The following is a 15499-nucleotide window of genomic DNA, read 5'->3' as shown; positions in this document are numbered from 1 at the left end:
TTGGAAAATTTTCCAACTTGTGAATCTTGCTTGGAAGGTAAAATGACCAAGAGGTCGTTCAAGGCCAAGGGGTATAGAGCCAAAGAAGTGTTAGAGTTGGTTCACTCTGATTTGTGTGGTCCTATGTCTGTCCAGGCAAGAGGAGGTTTTAAATATTTTGTCTCTTTCATAGACGATTATTCAAGATATGGATACATTTACCTAATGCGCCGCAAGTCCGAGTGCTTTGATAAGTTCAAAGAATACAAGGCTGATGTAGAGAAACGACTAGGTAAAAGTATCAAGAAACTACGGTCAGATCGTGGTGGCGAATACCTCTTAGGAGAGTTTAGGAATTACTTATCAGAGGTCGGGATTCAATCCCAATTGTCTGCACCTGGAACACCCCAACAGAATGGTGTAGCAGAACGAAGGAATAGGACTCTTATGGAGATGGTTAGATCAATGATGAGTTATTCAGAATTACCAAATTCGTTTTGGGGATATGCTCTGGAAACAGCAGTATACGTTCTAAACTTAGTACCTTCTAAATCAGTTTCTTCTACTCCCATAGAATTGTGGAATGGGCGAAAGCCCAGTCTAAGACATATTCGAATTTGGGGTAGTCCAGCACATGTGCTGAAACCAGATGCTGATAAGTTAGAATCTCGTACAGAAGTTCGTGTGTTTGTAGGATATCCCAAAGGAACAAAAGGTGATTTATTTTATAGTCCTAAAGACCAGAAGGTCATTGTTAGCACCAATGCCTAGTTTTTAGAAGAAGACTATATAATGGATCACAAGCCCAGTAGCAAAGTTGTTTTAGAAGAACTTAGAGAGGACATGTCTACTTCAGTACCAACAGTACAAGATGAAGTACCACAAGAGACTGCAACACGTGTCACACATGATACACAACCACAGACAGTGCCTCGTCGTAGTGGGAGGGTTGTAAGGCAGCCTGAAAGATTCATGTTTTTGGGAGAGTCTTCGGACTTGATCCCGGGTAAACATGAACCTGATCCACGAACATACGACGAAGCACTCCAAGATATAGATGCAGCATCTTGGCAAAAGGCAATGAATTCTGAAATAGAGTCTATGTACTCTAATAAAGTCTGGGAGCTTGTAGAACCACCTGATGGTGTAAAAGCCGTTGGATGCAAGTGGATCTACAAAAGGAAAAGAGGGACAGACGGGAAGGTAGAGACCTTCAAAGCTAGGCTTGTTGCGAAAGGGTACACTCAGAAAGAGGGAATCGATTATGAGGAGACCTTTTCACCGGTAGTCATGCTTAAGTCTATCCGGATACTCTTATCCATTGCTCATATGGATTATGAGATTTGGCAAATGGATGTCAAGACGGCTTTCCTTAATGGAAGTCTTGAAGAGAACATTCATATGAAGCAACCAGAAGGGTTCATTGAAAAAGGCAAAGAGCATCTAGTGTGCAAGCTCAATCGGTCCATTTATGGACTGAAGCAAGCTTCAAGGTCTTGGAACATCCGGTTTAATGAAGTAATCCAGTCGTATGGATTTATTCAGTGTCCGGATGAGTCTTGTGTATACAAGAAGTGTAACGGAAACGTGGTGGTATTTCTTGTACTATACGTAGATGATATTTTGTTAATTGGCAACAATGTCAAGGTATTATCAGACGTAAGGGTATGGTTGTCCAAACAATTTGATATGAAGGACTTAGGAGAGTGTGCACACATTCTTGGGATCAAAGTGATAAGGGATCGCAAGAAAAGAATGTTGTGTCTGTCCCAAGTTTCATATATAGATACAATCCTTGCTCGTTTTAGCATGCAGGATTCCAAGAAAGGTTTCTTACCTTTTAGACATGGAGTAGCTCTGTCTAAAGATATGTCTCCAAAGACGTCGAAAGAGATAGAAGACATGAAAGCAGTTCCTTATGCTTCGGCTGTAGGAAGCCTAATGTATGCAATGCTATGTACGAGACCTGATATCTGTTTTGCCGTGGGCATGGTCAGCAGATATCAGAGTAACCCTGGACAAGGACATTGGACTGCGGTAAAGCATATATTAAAGTACCTGAGAAGGACTAGAGATTATATGCTAGTTTACCAAGCAGACGATCTGCTCCCTATGGGTTACACGGATTCAGATTTCCAATCAGATAGGGATAATAGTAAGTCTTCATCAGGCTATGTGTTTACTTTAGGAGGTGGAGCCATTTCATAGAGGAGTGTTAAGCAGAAATGCGTATCGGACTCAACCATGGAAGCTGAGTATGTAGCAGCCTCTGAGGCAGCTAAAGAAGCAGTATGGCTCAGGAACTTTCTAATGGACTTAGATGTGATTCCTGGTTTGCCCAAAATCATCACAATTTATTGTGATAATAGCGGTGCAGTTGCAAACTCGAAGGAACCACGAGCTCATAAGGCAAGTAAACATATAGAGCGCAAGTACCACCTGATACGAGATATCGTGAAGCGAGGAGAAGTTGTCATCGCCAAGATTGCATCAGCAGATAACCTGGCAGATCCTTTCACTAAGGCCCTTCCGGCGAAAGCTTTCGATCGGCATGTGGAGGGAATGGGAATCAGATGTATGGTAGAAGATATGGCAGCTTAGTCATTAGTATAAGTGGGAGATTGTTGGAGTGTATACTGAAAGCCTAAGCTTTGTAAACATTCATGTTAAATAAAGAATCACATTTGGTCAATTTATCTACATTTATTTGTAGTTGTTCAATTAATTTATATTGTAGATAACATAGCATGTGGTGTCATATGCAGAAGATAATGTTATCAGTACCTTATAAATTATAAACAGAAGCTCACGACCAAAATGGAAAGGAACAAACCATTAGAAGGTCGTAGTGTAATTAGGTATTAGTTTATCTTGACTATATAATTACACTAGTACACTCAGAGTGTATTGAGTAGGACCATTAGAGGTCGTTTCTTTTATACTGACTTTATAAAGGAACAAAGACCTCAGTTATTATGGAAGTGTATGCTCTTAATCCTAATATAATAACAAGCACATATGTTTTATATTTATTTCTTTAATTTATCAATGGGTGAGTTTTAGTTCGATGAATCAATAAACCCGATAAGTTGGGAAATAGTATCACTTATAGTGTGTGTTGTTGATTATAGAAGGAAACTGTGTCCTAGAGATACTAGGTTGATAATGTCCTCAAGAGGAGCTCATAAAGATTGTCATGTTAAACCCTGCAGGTGGACTTAGTCCGACATGATAATAAGGTTGAGTGGTACTACTCTTGGACTTAGATATTAATTAAATGAGTTGTCAGTAACTCACTTAATTAGTGGACATTTGATATCTTAAACACAGGGAGACTAACACACTCATAATAAGAAGGAGCCCAAAAATGTAATTTGGGATTGGTGCGGTAGTTCAATGATAGTTCTCTAGTGGAATGAATTATCATTGATAAAATTAAGTTGTGTGTTCGGGGTGAACACGGGATGCTTAATTTTATCGGGAGACCAAAATCAATTCCTCCTCTCGGTCCCTATCGTAGCCTCTTATTTATAGAGTTTTATACCCACCTATACCCACCTTCTATACCCACCCAATAGGGGCCGGCCAAGCTAGCTTGGGAACAAGCTAGGGCCGACCTAGGTATAAAATTGGGTGGTCGGCCCTAGCTTGAACCCAAGATAGTAGGGCTGGCCAAATTAAATTAAAAAAGAAATTTAATTTTAATTTTTATTATTATGTGGAAGATATAATTTAAAGAGAATTAAAATTAAAATATCTCTCTTGTAAAAGATCTACAAAAGATTAAAGAAAGAGATTAGATCTCTTTCCTTATTTGTAGATTAAAGAGATGTTTTATTTTCTCTTTAAAAATTATTCACATGTTGATAAAATTAAAATTATAGAAATTTCCTTTTATCAACCATGAAGAGATTTTAAAGAGAAATTTTATTTTTTAAAATTTCCGGAAACAAATTAGGAAGTTTTAATTGTTGATTAAAACTTGTCTAATTTTTTCCTTCATTGATGTGGCCGGCCATTGGCTTTAATTTGGGAAATTTTATTTTATTTTTCTCAATAAAATCATGTCAAGGAAATTGAGGAAATTTTATTGTAATTAAATTTCCTAATTTGCCTAGGCCAAGGAATATAAAAGAAGGGGTGAGGGTGCCTTCATGAGATACAACATCTATTATTTCTCTCCCTCTTTTGTTCCTTGGTGTGGCCGGCCATCCTCTCCCTCTCTTCCTCTTGTGGTGGCCGAACCTCTCTCCCTTCCTTGGAGCTCTTGTGGTGGCCGGATACTACTTGAAGAAGAAGAAGAATGAGAGAAAGCTAGCATCTCTTGGACCTTGGTTAGTATTTTGGTTTTTCTCCTTGGTGAAGTTTTCCTTTTGTGGCCGAACCTTGCTTGGAGGAGAAGAAGGTGGTTGGTGGTTTCTCATCTCGGTAGATCGTTACCCACACAACGTCCGAGGTTAGAAGAGGAATACGGTAGAAGATCAAGAGGTTTTTCTACAAGGTATAACTAGTAATTTTTATTTCCGCATCATGCTAGTTATTTATGGAAATAATACCAAATACAAGAGGCTTACGTTCTAGAATTTCGAATATGTTTTTTCGATGTCGTGTTCTTTTATTTTTTCTTTTCCTTGTGATTTGATTGTTCTCTTTGGTTAACCTAAAGTTATTTTAGGAAATTAAATATTAGCTTTCTATAAAAGGTTTTGTCTAGTCGGTGGTGGTTGCTCCCATATCCAAGAAGGTCATGTGCCTCGCCACGTCAGTACTGGGAACCAATTATGGAAATTAATATTTAATGGAATTAATAACTTAAGGAGACTTGGGTTGAACGTGTAAAGTTCCGCAGGAGATCCAAGTCAAAACCTAAAAGAACAAATAGATTAAGTTTTGGATCAAACGTGTTAAGTTCCGCAGGCGATCCAAAATTTAATTTAAAAGAACACATGGTAGCTAGGAAAAGGTTCAGACCTTTGTACAAAATTTTTGTACAGTGGAACCTATAGGTTTTCCGAGTAGCAACCAACACTTACAGCCTAGCCAGTAGAAGGCGGGTCATTATAGGGTGGGAGCATGTCTTGTAGCGCCTTCATCTTGCTCGGATTCACCTCGATGCCCTGTTCGGTGACGATGTATCCAAGGAAGTAGCCACTCTTCGTGCCGAACAAACATTTGCTCAGGTTTAGCTTTATCTCATATGCCCTTAAGGTTCGGCATGTTTCTTCGATATCTGCACAACGATCAGCAGCTCAGAGAGATTTTATTAATATGGCATCGACATATACTTCCATGTTACGGCCGATCTATCAATGAAACACTTTATTCATCAGCCTCTAGTAGGTGGCGCCAGTGTTCTTCATTCCGAATGGCATAACATTGTAGCAATACGTTCCATCGGCCGTGATGAAGTTGACATTCTCTTGATCCTCCCGAGCGAGCAGCACTTGGTGGTATCCTAGGTATGCGTCGAGCATACAGATCAGCTCGCAACCCACGTAGAGTTCACCATCTGATCTATCCTGGGTAGCGGATAGAATTCCTTTGGGCACACCTTATTCAAATCATGGAAGTCGATGTAGACCCGCACCGGCTTGGAGACTAGTATGACATTAGTGAGCCAGCTCGGGAATTGAACTTCTCGGATGTGGCTAGCCTCTAGCAATTTTTCTATCTCTGCCCGGATGATTAGGTTTTGTTTTATGCTGAAGTCCCTCTTCTTTTGCTTCACTGATCGAGCGTCCAGTCAGACATGAAGCTCGTGTTGAGCCACTTTCAGCGAGATGCTCGAGAGCTCGTGTGTCAACCAGGAGAACACATCATGGTTTTGTCTGAGGCATGCGACCAATTTTGCTTTCTTCTTGGTCTCCAGGTTGGCGGCGACAAAGGTGGTTGCCTCTAATCAGCTTGGGTGGATTTGAACCTCTTCCTTTTCTTTATAGACCAGCATAGGAGGCTTTTTCGTGATAGCATTCACCTCTAAGCTCGGGTTTTTCGAGTGACCCTTGCTTTGGCTTTGACCATCTTGACATAGAATCGCCGAGCGGCCAGCTGGTTGCCTTTGACTTCACCCACCATGTCTTCCATCGAGAATTTGATCTTCTGGAAGAAGGTGGACACCACCGCTCAAAACTCATTGAGTGCTAGTCGGCCCAATATGGCATTGTAAGTCAACGGTGCATTCACCACAATGAAATTTATGGTCTTTATCCTCTTTAGCGGCTCCTCCCTTAGCGAGATGTCCAGGTGGACTTGGCCGATCGACAACACTTTGTTTCCTGTTAATCCATAGAGTGGAGTCGTCACGGGCATCAAATCACTCCCGTCGATTTGTAGCTGATCGAACGCCTTCTTGAATATGATATTCACTGAGCTCCCTGTATCAACAAAGGTTCAGTGACTAATGTAGTTAGCGATTACCGCTCAGATAATCAACACGTTGTCATGAGGGATCTCCACTCCTTCTAAGTCTTTTGGGTCGAAACTAATCTCGGGTACTTCGGCCTTCTCCTTGCTACAACAGCCAACGACATGGATCTCGAGTCGCCAAGCATGCAACTTCCTCACTCGGTTGAAATCATTGTCAGTCGACCCACCAACGATCATTCCTATTTATCGCCCAGCAACGTTACTCCTGTTCTCCTCCTCTTGAGCCGAAGGTCTACTCCGCTCGATAGAGGCTCGAGCAGGATTATGGTGGCTCCTCCTCTAAGATTGATGAGGGTGTGGTTCGGTCGTCGTTCTTTCTTCCTCCCTTCGCCCGGCTGATCGGTGCGTGTGTCGCCAATCAGGAGATGGTAATCGACGATGATATCCCCGCGGAGCTGGCTTGCTAACTATTGACATTAGGTCGTAGCAGTCTCGTGTTTTATACATCGCCGACTAGTTGAAGGAGCAAAACATTGGAGTCCACACTTTGCCTTTGTAGCCTTTGGCTGGCCGGCCGCCACATGCTGTACGACATGCATCCTAGGCTCATTGTGTGGATGCGCTCCCCTCAATTGAGGCCCCTTTGGAGGCTGATGGCTGCTCGACGGACACTGCGCATGCGTTGTTGTGGGCTCGTTCGGCACCTCCCTTCTTCTAGCCGCTTGGGATTCCTCCATATTTATGTATTCTGTTGCCTTCCTTTGTAAGTGGTCGAAGTACCTCGACCACTTCTGAACGAGCGATCGAAAGAAATCTCCCTTAGTGAGCCCCTGAGTGAAGGCGTTCACCAATACATTTGAGGAGACCGTTGGAATATCCATAACCACCTGGTTGAAGCGTTGTATTTAGGCCCTTAATTCTTCCCTAGGCCCTTGCTTCAACGAGAATAAATTCACGCTCATCTTCTGGTGGCAGCTGCTGCTAGTGAAATGGTCTAGAAACGCCACTCGGAAGTCCTTGAAGTTGTGGATTGATCCGTTCGACAGCCTCTTAAATCAACGTTGTGTTGATCCGAAGAGAGTGGAGAGAAAAATCCTACACTTCACTCTGTCAATGTACTGATGAAGTATGGCTGCGTTATCGAACTTAGCCAAGTGATCATCTGGATCGGTGCTTCCGTTATATTCCCCGATCGTCAGCGGAGTGTAATGTCTAGGCAGAGGGTCGTTCAGAATCCCTTGTAGAAGTTGTCGATTGATCCGCTCGGGTGAATCATCATCCCTTGGTGCCTTCCCCTTTCTCGCATCCCGTACGGGTTCATCATCTGAGGAAGACCCTCGATCCTTGTCCGAATAGCCCCGTTCCTCCGATGGGATCCTAAGCAATGCTCGATAGAAGGGGATCGGCGCATTGGCCACTTCCCCATATGAGCAGGTCGACTTTTTGTTCTTCCCTTGAGTGGATATTTAATCCATTTGGTCTCCTTGTTTAGTCGGTCAGCCAGCGGCTGATGCTACGGATTCCTGCGCTTGGCGCTCGGCCAGTGCCTGTGTTATTGTTGCTCCACTATTTTTACCGCTCGAGCTTATATTAGCATGTCGAGCTCCTCTTGCGTCAGTGTCACTGTGGTGAATCATCCAGCATCCTCCATCTTCTCGTTCGGATGCAAGTTACGTTCCCACAGACGGCGCCAAAATGATCCTGTTCGAAAGCGAGAAGGTGGAAAGCTGGGGATGTGGCGGCTTCACTAACCGACTGTAGATCTCGCTCCGCTCTACAAAACAGGTAATGTCAGTGCCAAGCCAGGGAAGGGATCTCTAGCGTTGGCATCCGACGCTTAAGTCAGTCACCGAAGTGTAGAAGGAAAGCGGAGCAACAACAATATAGGCGCAAACAGTGAATTACGTGTACCTCCACTGGTGATGGACCTCCCTTTATATAGAGCCCTAGTGGGTGATATGCACACTCCTCGAGGCATGGGCACATTCTCCAATATGTCCCATAAAGAGACATGTCAGAAAAGTACCTCTAACACCATACCTTAACAGGGCATGCATATCCCTGATAAGACAGTAGAAGCTTTCGTCGTACAATCCGCTTGTCGACCTTGTCTCGTGTCAGCGATACTATCTCCCAGAAGGATATCAAGTGATACGACAACAATCCTGCTGCTTGGTCGAGCGGGGTAGCCGCTCGGCCGAGACCCCTCCGCTCTATCTCAGTTGCTCTTCTCTATGGTGATTGTGTAGTAACGTGACCTCCATGTTCGGAAAAGCTCTCCGGTCTTCTTGGTGTCCTGTTGCTCCATATTGATCATCTGATTATCTTGTCATATTATCGCTGTACATGTGGTCCACTTGGACACATCTCGCACCGATCGGGTATTGACTGTCCCAACCGGCTATTGTAGTCTTCCTCCATTCGACCCTTTGACATTTTGACGTTGACCATCTTGACTTTGACTTCTTAACGTTGATCATCTTGACTTTAACCTCTATCTTGACACCTGACATATGCCAGATGGAGCTTCCTATATCACTACATCAATATACTTGATAAATGATATACTGACATTTGAAAAACATGCACTTTAGCTTATCTCCAATTTATAATTACTACATAAATCACAATCATCAATTTTAAATATATAATTTTTTTTTGGTCTTTTGTTAATAACTTTTTCTGTATATCTTATGGATATGAACATGAACGGTTAGAAGCATATATGAGTTTCATTTCCAATAGAACCTAAACCGGAGGGGCATTTATTGGCTAGCTAGCTAGTTTTGTCATACTACTCTAGCTATAAATCAATGATAAATTATTTACTTTGATTATCGACAGCACAACCACTCGATATGAATAATTTGATTGTAATAAAGGAAACTGAATGCTACCGTATACTATGAATTTGTAAGCAATTAATGATTCTTGTCATCGATCAGCTTAATTAAGTATCTACTTGCTCTGCTCTTTTATTAGTATTTTTAAAAGTTAAATTGCGTTGAAAAAAAACGAAAGAAAAACAATTAATTAAAGAAATCTAATAGGCAATAACATATATCAATTGAAAAAATAAAATTAATACAAGGCATAGAATCTAATTAATTAATTAATATGAAACAATATTATTGGCTAATGTTTGTGATTTTGGACGAGAAGATTTAATTAAAATTTTAGAGACCATCTCTAATTGGAATAGCGTGGATAGTTATTCAAATATAATAAATTATTATTATTTATAAAGTAAAAGATGATTCCGTTCATCCTAGTATCCTTCATCGTCAGCCTCCTAGCACGTAGCGATAATGAAGATAGTATGTCATCATCACTAAAAAATATTAAGGTCATGGATATAGTGTATCATCATCTCGAGATAATAGTTTTTTTTTAATTTTTTTTTTAAAAAATAGAGAATAATGCAGCGGAAAGAAAGAAAAAAGAAACAATACTAACAAGATCGAGTTTTACTTGGTTCGGAGCGTATGACGACTCTTACTCCAAGGTCTGTCATACTTGATCATTTTCATTGGGAAATCACTATAATTTTAAAAAAAAATTACAAATTGTAGAATTATAAGTGCAAAACTTAATTACAGCAATTTAAAATTATACTGACAATGTGGAATTCTTAAAGTAAAGCTTTCGGTCGTCGGAGCAGCATTACGATTTCATTGGATCGTCTTTAGAGCAGCACGCAAGAGAAAGATCGTGAAGATGAGTTGTATCGAAGCATCTGCTTGTGGTCTCCATTTATGGACTGTTGAAGGCACCTTCAACCCCATTGAAGATGCCTTTAACTCAGATTTCTATCCTCAAATCCGTAGTGTCGATAAGCTCCGCTTTCTGCTAACTTCATCTATTCGAAGGCGCCTTCCATCCCAGCTCCAAGTCGCTTTCAGACTCTTGGAGGGCGCCTTCGAGCCTCTCCACGCGGGCTTTCAACCAAGCCTCCTGAGGCCCCTCCAACAGCTCCGGAGATGCCTTGAACACTGTCCATCCGAGCCTTTTATATTCTTTTCTCTCCCTGCAAAATACGCTAGTCAAAAATATCAAACATATCATACAAACCAAAGTTAGCACAATAAAATATAAATGATAAATTATTTGACAGTCTTCGAACTGTCCAGTTCTAACTTTTAGATTTTTCAAAAAACCTAAGTCTAACCGACGCCTATTGTTCCCTCAACGGGGAACGCATCCTCACCTATGTTGGTAGCATGGAGCACTAGACGATCGAACCTAAATTTTTATTATGGCAAAGGGTCCAAACTTAAGGTTACTTGTTGTCTAACAAGGTTGAATGAGCTTGTAGGAAAGTCCTAAGTGTTCATAGACAAAAGTCCTAGTGGATCCTAGGCAGGTAGAAAACCCTAAGGGAAGATAACCCTAGGTCTTAGGAGAGGTAACCCTAGGTGGTGTAAAGTCCTAACTGTGATTAGGCAAAGCGAACTCTTGGCAGGTCAAGCATTTTAGGCGAAATCCTAGAGTCGGGGACTCTAGGTGAAAATCCTAGTAGTCGTGGATCAAGTGGAAGTCTGGACGGATCGTGAAGTGGACTTTCAGTATGAAGACTTGAAGTCTCGGACGCTGAACAAAAGTCCAGATGATCATGGAGGACCGATCTGGCAAAAGGTAAACTCTATTGAGAGGAGTAACTGAGGGTGCATTCCCCCGAAAAGGGAACAGTAAGCGTCGGTTTGACCTAGAGTTTCAGTGAAACTCAAAGTCAAAACCGAACAGTCAAAGGCTGTCAAATTTATATTATATATATTGTTTATTGCCTATACTAACTTTGTTTTATAGAAAAAAAGGGATCGCTAAAAAAGTTAGTCTGGACACTCGGACCAGCCTCGCCCAAGGTGGGCGGTGGGCCCCTAGGCGGTCCGAGCGCCCGAACTCGGTCCAGTCCCCCGGACCCAAAAAATCATCCATAAGCCTACATGGAGCACGTCGATTGGCCAAGACACGTGGTCCAGGCACCAGGAGGGGTTCCAGGCACCGAGAATAGCCTATATAAGCAGCATTCGACCAGGGGCTAAACAACAACATTCAGAATGACTTCTGCACTTGCGCGCTGCTTCGATAAAGCCTCTTGACACCTAAAAGCTGCTTCGATAACGACTACATTGGAGATCTATTTTCTAAGTCATCGGTATTGTTTTATTTAAAATTTACTTGTACTACAATTGTAAATCTCTTTGTAACTTTCGATTGATTAGTCCATCGAAAGCATTCTCACATGTGAGCCTTGGACTAGGAGTCGTCACAAACTCCGAACCAAGTAAATCTTGATGTTCGTGATTGATTTCTTTCTGTCTTGTCATTCTTATTCTATTGCGTTTTATTCGAACGTTTTCAAACGAACATAAAAGCCATGAGCGCTATTCACCCTCTCCCTCTAGCGCAACGAATCTACAATTGGTATTAGACCTGGGTCGTTCTAAATCGGTACAACTACCGTTTGAGCAATTTTTTACTTTTACCCCTTTCATTTTTTCCCTCCAATTTTTTAAAAAAATTTATTTTTATTTTTTAACCATTGGTCAGTGTTGATAAAATATCGCATTTAACAAAATTTGTAATAATATTTTTTTTATTATTTTATTATCTTTTCTCGAAATTAATGAAATACTATTTTAATTTTCTCCATCACTGCTAATCCAAGACCAAGTCTTGGGACAAGTCTACTTGTTTTTGTTGTGTGCTAGATTTATTCAATAAATGGCCCATGAAGAAGGGTATAACACTGCACGCCCTACCCTCTTCTTCGACGAAGACTTCGGCTACTGGAAGAGTTGAATGGAGTACCACCTCAAGACAAAAGTCGAGATGTGGATAATATCCAAACAGGCCTTGTCCTCCCTCTCGACGGCACTGGAAAACCAGTATCATGTGAGAACTGGGACACAAATCTAATGAAGAAGATCGAAGTAGATGCCAAAGCAGCATGCACTCTACAATGTAGACTAACCAAAGAAGAGCTGAACCGAGTCGTCTCATTTTCTAGCGCGAAAGACTAATGGGAAAAGTTGATTGAGCTGCACAAGAAACTTCCAACACAAAGGTAAGCAAACATGATTTGATATTAAATAAACTTTATAATATAAAAATACAGGAAGGTGAATCGGCAAGCCAACTTCATGCACGCATCCAAGACCTCCTCAACGGTCTCCACGCAATTGGACAAAAGGTGAAAAATTACAACGTCATCGGTATGCACTCAATGCATTTCCAAGGAACACTTTGTGGGCATCCATGGTAGATGCTTACAAATTGTATAAGGATCTTTCACAAATTAAATTAGATGAGTTATTTTTCAAATTTGAACTTCATGAACAAATTAATAGTACTCGGGTCGAGAAAGGTATTGCACTACTTGCAAGGAAACTTGTGAACAAGAAGTCAAAGCCTAAGGCCCGACCGAACCTGAATTCAAAAATGAATCGGACTCAGAAGAAAATGAAATCACCACGAAACTAGTCAAACTAGTTCAAAAAGCACTTAAGAAGAAGAAGGTGACTCAATTGTATACGAAAGCCAAGTCTGGAGTTACCTGCTACGGCTGCAACAAGAAGGGGCACTACAAGCCTGATTGTCCAATCAGAAGCAAGGAAAAGGAAGGTGTTGAAGGCAACATGGTCTGAGTCATCAGAAGAGTCGGACGAAGAAGAACACGAGCGAGCAAACTTCGTTGCTCTACTAGCACAAGCGTATATTGTTGAAACCGAGTTTGAGTCTAAAACCGATGTGGAATCAAAAATCGAGTTTGAAAGAATCCATGAATCCGTATCCGTTTCTGAAGGGCCAAACCACTTTGTAGTTTCTCTGTTTGCTGGTACTCAAATAGATGAATTACAAAATTTATTTGAATACTTATTAAGAAAATTGGCTAAATCCAATCTCCGAGTCAAGTCACTCTAAAAGGAGATAAGAGTCCTTAAGGAAGTGACTAACTCGAGTTCTTTAACTGAGCAAATTTAAGAAGGAACCTCAACTCAAGTCCAACAACTTGAGGATAAGAGAATTCCAATTTGAAAAGTCAAGTAAAGAAACTTAAGGACACGTTAGAACAGTTCACCTTGGGTTCCAAAAATCTTGATCTGATTCTTGAAAAACAAAGGGTCGTATACAATTGAACAGGACTTGAAAACAATGCTAGAAATCGATTCAATTCTTACTTGTCTTTAGTGAATCGATCAACTAATAACTTAGTCCAAGCATGGGTCCCCAAGTCTAACTTGATTAATCAAGTCAGATTTGATTAATATTGGATTCCCAAGGATCCAATCTATTACCTTGATAGACCTTATCGAGACTATGATTTAGGTGGAGCTAATAGAAAGACCATCTTTATAAATAAACCTGATTGATGCTTGGTTTACTGTTTTTCTCTTATGCATGCTTAGATTAGGATAGATAAGAACTTAGGCTTGATATATACTTGACTAGTTAACCTAGGATTTTCAGAAAGGAAATTAAATATTCAATTTCTTTAAAAGGTTTTGTCTAGAAGTAGTTGATGATCCAATACCTAAGAAGACCTAGTGCCTCCACTACAAGAAAAACCTCATTCAACAACACTCAAACGACAATGGTTTTATACCAAATCGTTGTTTTTTTGCCTTTTAACAACGGTTTTAATAAAAACCGTTGTCTTTTAACAATTTTTTTGGCCTATGACAACGGTTTTTAAAAATCGTTGTCTATTTATGTTTTTATGGGGTTACGACAACGGTTTCTAAAGGCTACGACAACAGTTTTTTAAAACGGTTGTCTATGTGCACTTTTTTTTGGGATTATGACAATAGTTTTTAAAAACTATTGTCTATTAAGTGTTGTTGAATGCCGTTGTTTTTTTCTTTCGCTGCTTTTTCCTCTTCGTCATTTTTTGTCGCGACATTTTTTCTTTCCCTCTCCCCGAAATTTTTTTGCCGCCATATTCCACCCCTTTACCTTCTCGATCCAAGCCCTAAACCCATCGCCCCTTCTTTGCCCCGCCTCCTCCCTTCTGCCGCCCGCTTCCACAGCTCCATTTCCACTACCACTCTACACCTCTGACTGCACACTCATAGGTCCTCCCTCTTCCCCCGCCTCTTCCGCCTCCGCCCCTGCCGTCGTAACCACTATCTCCGTCAGAGACAATCTTCCTGACGCCAACCTCTCCTACTTCGACTCCGATGGGGAGCTCTAGACCATCACCATTTCTGATCTCACCAAGGGAAAGAAAGCCATCTTATTCGTCGTCCCGGTGCCTTTACGCCGACGTGCTCGCAGAAGCACCTCCCTAGATTTGTGGAAAAGGCTGGGGAGTTGCATGCCAAAGGCGTGGACACCATTGCCTGCATCTCGGTCAACGACGCTTTCGTGATGCATGCCTGGAAAAAGGATCTCAACATTAAGGACGAGGTTTTGCTACTCTCCGACGGAAATAGGGAGTTCACCCTGGCACTCGGGGTGGAGTTGGATCTGTCAAACGAGCTCATGGGCATAGGCGTCCGATCTTGGTGCTATGCGTTGCTGGTAGAAGATGGAGTTGTCAAAGTGCTCAACTTGGAGGATGGAGGTGCCTTTACCTTCAGCGGCACCGAGGACTTGCTGAAAGTCCTCTAACAACCCTTCAACATCATCCCTGTTTCAGGTCCGTGTTTTTTTTTTCCTTGTCTGTTTGCAGTTATCTATTTTTATGATCTCCAAAACTATTGAATTTGGATAAACGAATCATGGTTATGCTTTTTGAAGAATGAAATATTTAGTATTTCCTAACTTTTTGGAGAACCAACTCAGGCAGTTTAATTGACTGATGATGATTGTTGTGTGTAGACCAATTGTTCGCCCAAATGCTTAAGAGAACGAAATAAAATATCTGTCATTCATAATCTAGGTGTCTGCTGAAATTTATCATGGCCTCTCTACTAATTTTCAAATAAGTCACAATATCTTCAATCTGTCGAGTAAGGTAATGAACATGACATTGTTGATTCTTCTTGTATATGATACTAAATGAAAAGCATGCAAAGTTAGATTCCCACAAAGAAATAATTTATACAATTGTAATAAATCATTATTTATATGGTGGTATACTTTAAACAATTGTCGACCTATTTTGAAATTTTAAAAAAGCACAACAAAATCTACAAATAGAAAATTTTTA

At 41.0% G+C, this 15499-nt stretch overlaps 1 pseudogene; it reads left to right on the top strand.

Annotated features, from left to right (window-relative positions):
• Positions 1-14985, top strand: part of LOC121972819 — a 52183-nt pseudogene extending 37198 nt beyond the window's left edge.
• The last annotated feature ends 514 nt before the right edge of the window (positions 14986-15499 follow it).

This window comes from Zingiber officinale, chromosome 4A (genome assembly GCF_018446385.1).
Source record: "Zingiber officinale cultivar Zhangliang chromosome 4A, Zo_v1.1, whole genome shotgun sequence".
NCBI lineage: Eukaryota > Viridiplantae > Streptophyta > Magnoliopsida > Zingiberales > Zingiberaceae > Zingiber > Zingiber officinale.
The sequence above is the reverse complement of the archived record's forward strand: the minus strand, read 5'-3'. Positions and strand labels throughout refer to the sequence as shown.